General features: G+C 52.2%; 1 long non-coding RNA gene across 1 annotated transcript; it reads left to right on the forward strand.

The window, feature by feature from the left end:
• The first annotated feature begins 480 nt into the window (after window positions 1–480).
• On the forward strand, window positions 481–9,096 carry LOC142051471 (uncharacterized). The gene is made up of 3 exons (XR_012658509.1): window positions 481–3,170; window positions 6,438–8,161; window positions 8,368–9,096. It is a non-coding gene; the product is annotated as an uncharacterized LOC142051471 (long non-coding RNA).
• Window positions 9,097–11,428: the final 2,332 nt, after the last annotated feature.

Genomic DNA, 11,428 nt, shown 5'->3' on the forward strand with positions numbered 1-11,428 from the left:
CGTGGGTCGGTAGCATGAATATATATATTTTGTGGGTGCACAAACCCGTTTCAGAGTGTCAGAGGGTAAGGGTTTTGTTCTGTTCAGTGTAAACATTGTTCTGTTTGGTGAATTTGTCGAAGATGAGAGTTCAGTGGGGGAGGAAGTCAGCTCTCTGGCTGGTTTGAGGGTAAGGTGGGCTGTACGTGTTTGTCGGTCATCTCTCACCTGCCAGATGTTTTGAACTAGTTGTATCTGGTTTTCGTAGGGAGTCACGAAGGGGTTTGGGGCTCCCCAGTGGCGGGTGCTGTGGCCAAAAGAGAAAGCAGGGTCACAGAGTGCTTCATTTACGGGGCTGGCCTCGGCCATCTACTGCACAAACTTCTGGTATGTAGCAATCGGGACTCGATTTCCTGAAGGAGGAGAGGATGATGGAGCTCGTTATAAGAGCATAATCGTTTTGTCTTCTTTTGGCAGTACGGGCACCCGAGGACCAGCTTGCTTTTGAGGAACGGCACGAGGATGTTGGTGTCGACGCTCAGCAGAGGAAGGAAGCTTCTTTTGGAGGCCAAGAAGATGAAGTAGACTGCTTATTTGTTGTGTTTGATTTTCATTGCGGGGATGGGGAGGGGTGGAACATGCAAAACGCGGTCCTGGGCAGGGGAGGTTTCTGATGTGGGAGGCCGTGAGAGAGATCATGGACGCTGCTGGACAGGCGTTAGAACCCGTTGCTCAGGTTGGACGGACCCAGCAGAACCACCGCACCATCTTAAGTAATGCCTGCTCACGTACTGAGATTTTAGTAGTTGCCCCCGCATCAGCTTTGGCTTTTCCTCGTCGAGCTTGTGTTTTGGCAAGAAGCGTCTTTCGTTAAGCGTTTGGGTCTAAGGGGTGTCCGTGAGGCTACGTGGTGCCCATCCCCATGAGATTTTGTGACCATCAAGTGATATTCAGCATCCATCTTATGCCCGTCTCCTGTAACTACTCTGCAGTTTTCGCTTAAGGCTTGATAGCGCAGCGTTAGCTGAGGGCGGCATTTCCCCCGCTGGCCCCTCCACGCCGACGGCGTTTCCCCTGCCGGCCGCTGTCCGTTCCCTGTAACTGTGACTCTTGTCCCGGCAGAACCTTTGCCAAAGCCACCTTTGTGCTCCACAGCAGTCTGTTTTCTGTCTCGAGTATGTTTCTTTTTGGTATCCGATACCCCAGAGCTGTGTACCGTTGGCTCAGGTCTCTTCTTGAGCTTCTGCGAGAAGAGAGAGCCTTCATCTGTTTTAATCCATGTGTCTCCTGGGGTGTTTTTTTGTTGTCCTTTACAATTTAGTTTTGCCCCAGCTACTGAGGTGTTAATTTAGCTGCTTCATACGGTTCCCGATACGCTTGTGTATTTCCACGTTTCTTTTCGTGTTTTTTGTCCTTTGAGACTGATCTAGTTCTGTTAAGGGACTGAGCGAGAGAGAGCGTTGAGGTGACTCCGAATGGTTGATGGCTTTACAATAAATGATTTACTTTATAACCAGAGATATTTTTTGAGAAGGGGTTCTTAAAAGATTTCGTTCTGCTTTGCCATTCCGCTGGGGTAGATGAGCCCCAGCCTTTTTTCAGGAGGCTCATTCTGCTCCTGGGCTTCTCTGGTACTGTTCCTTGAGTTGGTTGCAGGTTTTGAGCTGTCTAAGCTCTTTGGGTAGGTGTGTTTTGACATTCAGAGATGGGGAGGTTTCTGGTTGAGGTAAGAGATTAAGGAGCAGTCAAAGTTGAGCAGCAGATATATATTAGGAAGTACACTTGTACGAGCTTTTGTTTTCCCTTGGGTCAGTAAGTTTTTGTTGGGTGTTCAGGGGTAGCAAGATGGTCTAATAGTGTGTTTTGGATTATTTGGTTTTGTGGGGGTGTTATGGTTTTGTCGGGGTTTTTTTGTTTGTGGTTTGTTGGGTTTTTTTGTGTGTGGTAGGTTTTTTGTTTGTTTTGTCTTGTTTTCCAGGAATTTTGACTTGACTGAAGGTAGAACCTTATATTTTTTCCACCAGTTTTGCCTGTGTTGTGCAAGTTGTTGACGTTATCTCTCAATAGGACTGATGGTGAGATGCTGCGGTAGGGGTTAGGGTGAGTGTGTTGTACACATCTGTATATGGAGCTCTAGCCTTCCTTCAGAAAGCAGCAGGGACGTAACGCATAGTGTGTGTCGGTGTACGGGACTGCTCGTCGCCTTTCCCGATCGCCCGCAGAGTACCACGTTGTCCCGAGAACCTTTGCAGCTTGCGGCAGGTCCCTTGTAGATTATAAGCATCAGGGCTTCTGTTATTTTGTGGGCCTGTAGAGAGCACGGAGTCTGCGGGAAGCCGGAAGGTGGGAGGTGCTCGCAGAACGCGGGGCAGAGGTGGGAAGGGCGGCTCCCGAGGAGCGGCTGACAGAGGGGCTTTAGGGGTGCAAATACAGGGCAGGAGCTGTCGGGAAGGAGTGAGGTTCCTTCCCTGACAGTTCAGGAGGAGAGGAGGGGTTTTTGAAGTCTTGGTACCGGGGAATGGTTGGGAAAGGGGTGTTTAAGTGTTAGCTAATGGTCGTGTTCTGTGTGCAAGCAGCCTCCGGTAGCCCAGTCTCCTTCCCCGTATGTGTCAGCACGGCCACTCGAGCGTGCTGTCTGCCGAGAGGTTCTCCACGCGGCTGTTCATGGAGTCGCTCAGGAGTGAGTTACCTACAAAAGGAGAGTGTGTCGCTACACCAGCCACGCCTGTTTGCTTCCCGTATTGCTTTTGGCATTTGCCCTATCGGTGTCCGCCTGTGCTTGAGTCATCTGACACGAACTGTGATTTTTGTGTGTTGCGTGGTTTGACTTTTTCTTGCAGTTTAAGTAACAGGTCGAGGGTTAAGCAGGACAGTCGAGCGAGGCGTGACGGCAAAGGCGAGCAGATGGCGTCGTGTGCTGTGACGGGGCGGGCTGTGAGGTCACTCGTCTGGGATTTCTGCCTTTGGGGTCTCTGTGTTGCCGAACAAGTCGGTCAAAAGGATTTGTTAGTTTGTTTTGCGTGGTGAGCTCTTGCTTTTGGAAAGCAGTGTCCAACATCTGTGTGCCTCTCCGTATTTCCCCAGAAGTGGGCCCGGCATTGAAGGTGACGGTTCCCCAGCCATCGGGGACGGACCGAGAATGCGAGCAGGCACCTGACGTGGCCACTGACCCGGGAGGCACGGATTGGGAGGTGAGCGGAGCCGTGTTGGCACGGTAGGGGAAAGGATGAGTCTGGAATGTGGCTGTTGGTGCAGATGCGCGGTAGGGAGCCGGACACGGAAGGGAGGGGGCGAACAGAGCATCGTGAGAAGGTAGGTCAGCACGTGACAACGGAGGGGTCGTGCAGTGTGAGCACCTATGTGACTAGTTAATGAAGGGACTCACAAAACTATATGCAAAGCGGGATGTCTGCCCCGAGCTCGTTGGGCAAGGTGAGCGATGAACAGGGAGCCGTAGCAGCTGTTATTTTTGAGGTGTGGAATTGTTTGTGAGCGGGCGGCCGCTTCCAGGCGCAGGGGTCGCCTTGTCTCTCTGGTTCTCTAGGCACCGTAGGTGGTGGCGGCCACGACATCCAGCCTCATTAGAGCGTGGGGGAGCGGAAGTTCACGGCGCTTCCGAGGAGGCTGTTGTTGCGGAAGTGGCCGGCGTTGAGTGGGGCGATGCTGAGTGATGGCACCGCACGTTTGGAGATGAAGAGTATCCGTGTGACCGCAGCCCCATCCTACGTAGCCTGTGTGGCCTTTTTAAAGGATGGCTTTTGAGCCCCCAGATTTGGAAGGGAAGCTGAGGGGCCGATGCGGTCTTTGTGCGGGTGGCCGTTCGGTTGGGGGAAGCGCAGGTGGGGCAGGCAGGGGTTGTAAAATCAGCGGAGGGTACCGTTCAGAGACCGGACACGTTTGGGCCGAGAGAGGTTGTGGTGTCCTTTCTGCAAAACAGAAGCATCTGCCAGGCAGGGGAGTTCCTGCCTGTGCTTGTGCTGTTGTGTGGATTTTGTAGTCTGTCTTTGTTCCTTACTGTACTCGGGTCTCGATGTGTCTGTTGTTCTCCGTGCTGAGCAGGCACCTAGGTAGCAATATTGAGGGTTTTGCAAGCCCTGGCTCATCGGCATAATGGTAACCGAGAGCTTCCTTTCTCGCATTTTAAGTCTACTGCATAGATTTGTCTTGTGTCTGAAATATTAGACCTTTATAGAAGGTCATCTTTTTGCAGCGGTGATTAAGGCGGCCTCGATACTGCTGCTGAGGAGCAGTCTGAATACGCAGAGCCCTTTTCTGGGACCTGTTCCCTGCACCTGAACGTTCTGAGGTCTTTAAGAGTGGCTTGTCGCTCGTACGTCGTCCTAGTTGTGGGTATATGGTTTTATTGCAGGTGATGATGGTAGGTGACTTCTCTGCGGATGCTATAGCTTCTTCCTCGCTGCCGTATAGATCTTCTCGCCCGGTGGCATCTCTGGGCCGGAAGTCCGTCGTCTCGGTGAGAGTTTTCTTAGGTGCCTCGATCGCGTCGCTTGTAGTATTTGTGAGCGGTGTCGGTCCGTGCATGTCGATGCCTGTGTCAGAGCTGCTCCGCCTGGGGGTGTAGCAATGGTAGAGCGGAGGAAAGAATAGCAATAAGAGTATATGGTTAATGTTAATATGCGTAGACTGTTTTGGCAACGCCCGTACAACCCTCGTCGGAGCGAGTGGCCGTTGGCAGCGGGCGAGGATGGTAATTTCCGGGGTGTTTTGTGGGTGCCGAGGGGATGACCGTAGCTGCCTGGGAGAGGCAGCTAGAGTGCTAGCTGAGCAGAGGGCACCTCTCAGCTGTTCAAGCTTGTACGTGCGTGGGGCTTAACATTTGATTGAAGGTATTTCCTTTAATGGCATGCAGTAGTTGGGCTCTAGATGGTATTCCTACGTGGAAGCAAGACCTGTGGAATGGTTAAGCTGTTGCTGTGCGTCCAGGTGACTTGTTCTATCATGCTGTTCTTGCAGAGGATGAAGATGGAGCTGTGCAGGGTGATGGAGCAGAGCTGAGTAGAGCACACTAAGGCAGCGGGTCCGTGTGCGGGATTAAAGGGAAGATGCGACCGAAGGCTATTTGAGGAGCATTTCAGGCGAGCTGGGTCGCAGTGAGGGGGCGCATGGGGCTGGTGACTTTGTTCTCTTTGCTCTCAGGAGCACAGCGCTATCCCTAGGGGCTGGCAAGGTTCTAATTGTGGGGCCGGCGCCCATCGGGTGCTTCTTTTTGCGTTACAGTTTAAAGCGTGGATCGCTCTGATGTTTGAGGAGTTTCTGGGCAGTTGTCGTCTGCGGCGTCGTTCCCAGATGCGTGAACAGCTCTGCTCTGTCGCTGTCTGTTTTCAGGGAGCGTGATTTCTTCCCTGCATCCTTACGTTCTTAGGTCTTGTAGCTGGGCTTCTTGTGCCTCCTCCCTCTCAGTTTTGAGAGGAACTTCTTGTCACGGGCCCTGACGCTCTTCTAATCATTTTGGATCTCGTTAGGGCCTCCTTGCATCCCTGTCAGGGTTCTGCAGGTCTTGTTGCTGGACGAGCTCTTCCGTCCAGTTGTCTCTGTGTTTGCCGAGAGCGTTCTCTCGTCTCGGAGGCGCGCAGTTTGTAGTGTTTCTCATAGCGTTGGTGTGTGCGTTTTGTGAGTTTGGCTCGGAGCCGCCTTGCTGGCCGTGTAGAGTCGGGTAGGTGGCACAGCGATGAGAGCTTAGGGTTCATCTGTTGCTATGCTAAGGCTGTTGGGGGAAAGGTGGTACCGTCATCTCGGATGGAGTGGCCCTCCTCAGCAGGCAAGGACCGTAATCACCGTGACGTTTTGTGGGCTCGGAGGCCGTGACCGTGGCTATCTGGGAGAGGCAGCTAGAGTTCAGCTGAGCAGATTACCTCTGCAGGGTGTTCAAGCTTGTACGTGCGTAGGGCTTCATGTTTGATGTCATATGTTTGTTTTTAATGGCAGGTTATAGTCGGTGTTCAGGAACAGTTAAGGTACTGCTGTGCAACCAGGCGACTTGTTTCGTATTGGTTTTGGAGATGCCGAGGGACGAGTCGTGCAGGGCGACGGAGGGGAACTGAGGGGACCGATGTAAGCGGGTGAGTCGGTGCGTGGTGTATATAGAGGGAAGATGTGACCGATGCCTCTATGACTCCATTGCTCCTTGCGTTTGTCTTTTGTTTTGGTTTTGAAGTAGCGTAGCAATGAGCAAAGGAGGCAAGTCGAGCAAGGCGAGTGGTGATTGGTGGGCTGAAGTAGCAGCTCTTTTCTGAGGTGTTGTGTTGCTGGTGAAGTTATAAGCAACGCGTGTCGTTTGGGTGTTACGGACGGCGGGCGAGGTGCCGTGTTCAGCTGCAAGTGACGTAGGCCGGGTGGGAGGCTGTCGAGGGAAAGGGGTGCGAGACGGGGATCGGTGCGGGCAGGCTGTGGCATCGGGCAGCATCTCAGGAGGTGCCTTTTCGCTTGGCTTTTTGCAGGTGCCGCTGGCAGGCTCGGAGTGCTGCTGCCGCACGCCTATGAGAGGTCTGAGAAGGTGGGGCAGCGGCCAGCATCTAAGACCAGAGAATGCTGTGGTCCGTCGTCGAGCTCTTCAGTTTTGTAGGTAACACGTGGGCCGTCTTTGGAACGGCGTATGAGCATTAGAAGTGAGCTGGGTAGTAATGAGGAAGTCACGGGGCGGTGATTTCTCACGAGCGTAACGGTAGTTTACTGTGTGTTGATACGTTTGGTGCCACAAGCGATGACGGAAGCGGGGTGTGATGCTGGAATCTGTGCAGAGCAGGTGAGCCGATGGGCATGTTCGTTTTGATGAGGGGGGTGCTCTGGAAGAGATCTGTGTTGACCTGTGTGATACTTATTGCTGGCTCTGGGTTTTTTCCTTTTTTACATGATGAAGAGGCACCTGGCCACTGCAAGAATATCCTGGTTAGCTGGTGTGTTTCTTGTTGTGAAAGGATGCATAATCTGACCCATCTGAAAGCCCCACAGTGTGACTTTTGTTAGGAAGAGATTTTGAAGAATTGAGATATTTCTTATTCAGTGAGGTTGCATTCTATGAACTTGCCATCAGAGTGCATCTTAGAGACAGTGTCTTTGTCAGCAGAACTCATCAGCACAAGACTTGCAAAGTATTGCTTTTTTTTAAAGACAAAAAAATCCATGGTCCTTGCGGAGATCCAAGCACAGCACATACTCCAAAGGTTGATGGCATTGGTAGTGCTTGGGTTCTCAGTTGTAACAGTCGAGATACCATAAAATGCGGTTCGCCTGCATGCTTCGGTACAGCCGAACGCATTAGCAGGTCTGCCGGTCCTTCTTGGTAGCCCCGTGTATTGCAACACTGGGGATTTGATTTGTGTGGTTTTTTGTTGTGGTATTATTTTTTCCCCCCCCCAAAAAAGTAAAACTGTATCGGGGATCTCTTCACTCACCGATTCTTCTGTCATAAATGAAAGTTTAAAAAAAAGCTAACATCGTCTGATTTACGACGTGACTTGCGCTCTTTCAGCTGTAACTGCCAAGCAGATGTAGGGTACGATTTGTTAGGTGTACTTAAGCAGGTAGGTATTTGTGGTAAATATTTAATGAGGGGCGACTGAATGTTGTGGGGGGGTGTTTCCTGCCGGTATTTTGAGGGAGCGCTCTTAAGTACTTTATTTCAGTCTCGCTTTCGACGCGCGTTTCCCTGGCAGTTCAGCAGCATCTCTTGGGCGGGGCAGCCGGGCGGACGTCCCTCCCGACTCCGTAACACGCCAAAACCCCCCAGTCACGTTGCTGCTGTGTATTTTGGAGATAGATAATCTTATGGCGGGCGTGAACGGCTGTGCGAGTTGAATGAACGCAGAAGGAAAATGGAAAGCTTTTAGAGCCTAGACGCTCATATTGGATGTGCGTAAACACGCGCCCGCCTTCTCAGCACAAAGTGAATTACTGAGATTTATTCTTAATTTTTTACGTTACTCTTTCAAGTTTGACACGCTTCACTTCAGGCTTCGTGGAGCCAGGCAGCAAGACGTGCGGCGGCAGGGCGAGGGCTGTAGCTGCTGCGGTGGGTCTGTAAGCGGAGGTTCCGGTTCCGGTACAACTTTGCCCCGCAGCCTCACGGGGTTATCTCCCCGCAGCGGTGCCGTAAGGAAGGGATGAGACGTTTTCCAGCACCAGCCAGAGCGTTCAGTGTTACGCGAAGGATCTGTTCAAAATGGTATCGGTTAGTCTTAATACCGTTTTCAAGCGTTCCAATCACTCTAGCTTTTAAAGGATGTGTTGTGTTTTGACGTGACCCGTTTGCCTGGAATCTTGCTGCGGCTCAATTTCCTTCCTACCCCTTATGCTGACTGAGCTCCTCCATTTTCTTCTGTGCTATTTTCTTAACGTGCTGAAATATAGTTTGGGATTTCTGTTTTTCAGATGTCGTCTAAGTGTCTCGTGATGCTCAAGAGATGCCTGCCGGTCGTTAAGCGTGGTGAAGGTAAGGGGCCATCCCTCGGCCTGGAGGCTCCTGGCTCTGTCTCCAGCGGGTGCCCCGCAGGTGCGGCCGCGAGGGCTGCCCGGTGGGGAGAGTCGGGGCCCCCAGGGACCGGGGCTGTTTGTCACCCCGGGGAGCCCGTCCCAGTGCGGGAACATGTCCGAGCGGAGCCCGAGAGAGACGTGACACCGTCCTCTGGCACGCTCCTGCTCTGCCGTGGGGCAGCCGCCAGCCTGCGGACAGGGGCTGGGGGGGCTGCAGCTGTTTGGGGGGCTGCCCCACCTTTTAGATTTTAGCAGAGCTCCCCCTTTTCTGGGGGGTGTGGGAGGGGTGTGCGTGTACCTTTGTAAATGGCACTATTAAAGTAATGAGCTGCAGGTTGGAGCAGGTTCCCTTGTTTAGTGCCCTTCTTGGGGGTGAATAAAATTGGGGGAGTCCTGGGGGGGGTGTGACGATGTCATGTGGGGTGCCCCGGTGTCACTGGGGGAGCTGATAATGCGTCAGAGGAACAGGTGAGTGGGGGCGTCATGTAGGGGTTCCCCCCCAAAAAGGGGGGTTACAGCCCCAAAATGCCTGAAAATTCAGGGGGGGCTATTACAAAAACCTCTTATATATATTGACATGTGTAATATTAATTTATAGATGCATAAAGGGATTTTGAGATAAGAACTTATCTCTCCTATATTACATAACGGATTTCGGGATACAAAAATTCTGCATCGAGATGCAGGGTTTTAAAACACAAAAGTAACTCGACCGTCTATATATCTAGATCAAAAAATAAAGGAGTTTAAAGTGAAAAGGATAGATGAAGGAATTCAAAGCAGAAGAAAGTCTGACTAGAGCGAGCATCTACGCTTAGTGTGTGTTACATAGTCTAAGTAGATGTGTAATCTAAATAGAGGTTATATAGAGTGAAATAAGCCGAGGTATAACTGTAAGTAGATGTCTAAATAGAGAAGTCGAAAAAGATTGAAGTGTCAAAGGGTAAGTAAGCAGATAGCTAGCCTAAATAGCTGTTTTATGTACGTGTTAATATGGAAGTCTAAACAGGTATGTGTAAAGAGATATTCTGTGTAAGTGTAAATAGCCTAAATAGGTGTAAGTGTAAATATAATAGCTAAGTCTAAACAGATGTTGTATGTAAATGTAAAACAGATAGTATATATAAAATATAGATGTACTCCGTAAGGATGTGTAAGTAGACACATAGTGCAAATGTCTATGCTATGTAAGGTTTTAAAATGCAAAGAAACCACGTTGATAGAGATGTTTATAGAGAAGATTTAAAAATTAGACACACAGCCCACCCCCCAGTCAACTGAAGGCACAAAAGCGCTTTCAAATGCTGCCCCTTCCCCGTTCTCCTTCTCCCATCCCGATTTGGGGCCGATTCCCCCAAATGGGGACTTTCCCCTCTGGGGCTGCGTAGGCAGCCTGGGAGCTGCTGCCAGGGCAGACACACACTCCAAAGCCCCTGAGTCTGGGTCTGCAATGGGGGGTGAAAAACCCCGAACAGGTTTGGGGGAAAGACAACAATTCGGGGCTCTTGGGAAAGCCCACTCCTGCTGGGTTTGTGCAGTTGGAAAGGAGGGGGGTAAAAAAAGCGGGGGTGGGGGGGCGGAACCCTGCTAACCATTCTCATGCACAAAAGCAAAAAATCGCCAATTTCAATGTTGTGGAAAGGGTGAAAAAAACCCGGAAGTGAACCGTTTGGAAAAGCAATCCCAACTTTTACCTTATGGAAAAGCAAAAAAAAAAAACAAAAACCCCAAACGGACAAAACCAAAGTAACCCGAACAACAACAAAAAAAGCCAAACCATCCAACCGGAAATCACCAAAACTAAATAAACCCACCGAAAACCCTAAACTGGGGAAAATTTGGGGTGAAACACCGGCAGTTTGAGGGGCATTGCTGGGGCTTCTCTGGAATGGATTCGCCGGAGCGGGTCAGTTATCTGGAGCGGATCATCTGCTGCAGGTTAGCCCAGGTGAGTTGCCCGTTGTGGATTATCCTGGGGGGGACCCCCTGGTGTCAGTCATCCCCATGCATGTTCCCCGTGGCGTGTCTGCCCAGACATGCCCCTGTCCAGCGGTGTCCGCCTCCTCCCCCGCCCTCCCTCTGCGTGTGTCTGTGCCCTCCCAAACGCTTTCCCCTGACATGGCCCCCCCGCATGACTTTTTTTTCCCCGGTGACGTCCTCCCTCTCCCTGGCCTCCTGTTCTGTGCTCGCTGAAGCCTTGTGCTTACGCAGGATGAGCAGAGCAGGGTCCTGGCAGTGCAGAGGCGAGGCGAGGCGCTGCCAAGCCAACGAAGCCCAAGGCTCAGCAGCGCACAAGTCCTTTGCAGGTCAGCCACTGGCACCTGGTCTGCCTGGCTGCCCCGTGCCCTGACGCACAGCTGCCCCCCTCACCCCAGGCAGCCTGCCTTCGGAAGGGCAGCTGTGTTCCCCTGATTGATTTTCTTCTTTAACCCTCTAGGACCTGTTGACTTGCTGCTCTCCCTGTCACAGCCCTGATGCCGCAGGCCTACAGCAACTGATGGGGCTCACTCCGGGGGGGTGGGGGGTGGGAAAGGGGACCTTTCTCCCCAGGTCGTTTGTGCTGCTTCTCCTCCCTAGGGCGTGGGGTGGGGGTGAGTGGGGCAGGAGGGAGGACGGTAACGGCCACCTGATTTTTAAAGCAGTCGAGACGGAAGGACTAAAATGCTCGAGGCACTTTGGTGGTGGGCGGTGCGGAGGCAACGACTGACACTGCTGGGGCTGCGGGAGTGGGGAAGGTGCAGAGAAGCATGAGCTCTGCGCACGCAGTAACAGTTCCGTTATCCCGGCGAACGTGACCCAGAGCCGGCGCGGGTCTTGCCCCAGGGAAGAGTCACGGACGTCGTGCCGCTGCCGCCGTGCTGTGCTACGGCAGCCGGGAATCGCGCATGCGGAGTGGCGATGGTGGACCCTGCTGACACCGTGCGGCCAAAGTGCGGTACCGCACCCGGAACAGACGCAT

The sequence above is a fragment of the Phalacrocorax aristotelis genome, unplaced genomic scaffold (assembly GCF_949628215.1).
Source record: "Phalacrocorax aristotelis unplaced genomic scaffold, bGulAri2.1 scaffold_51, whole genome shotgun sequence".
In the NCBI taxonomy this organism is placed as follows: Eukaryota; Metazoa; Chordata; class Aves; order Suliformes; family Phalacrocoracidae; genus Phalacrocorax; species Phalacrocorax aristotelis.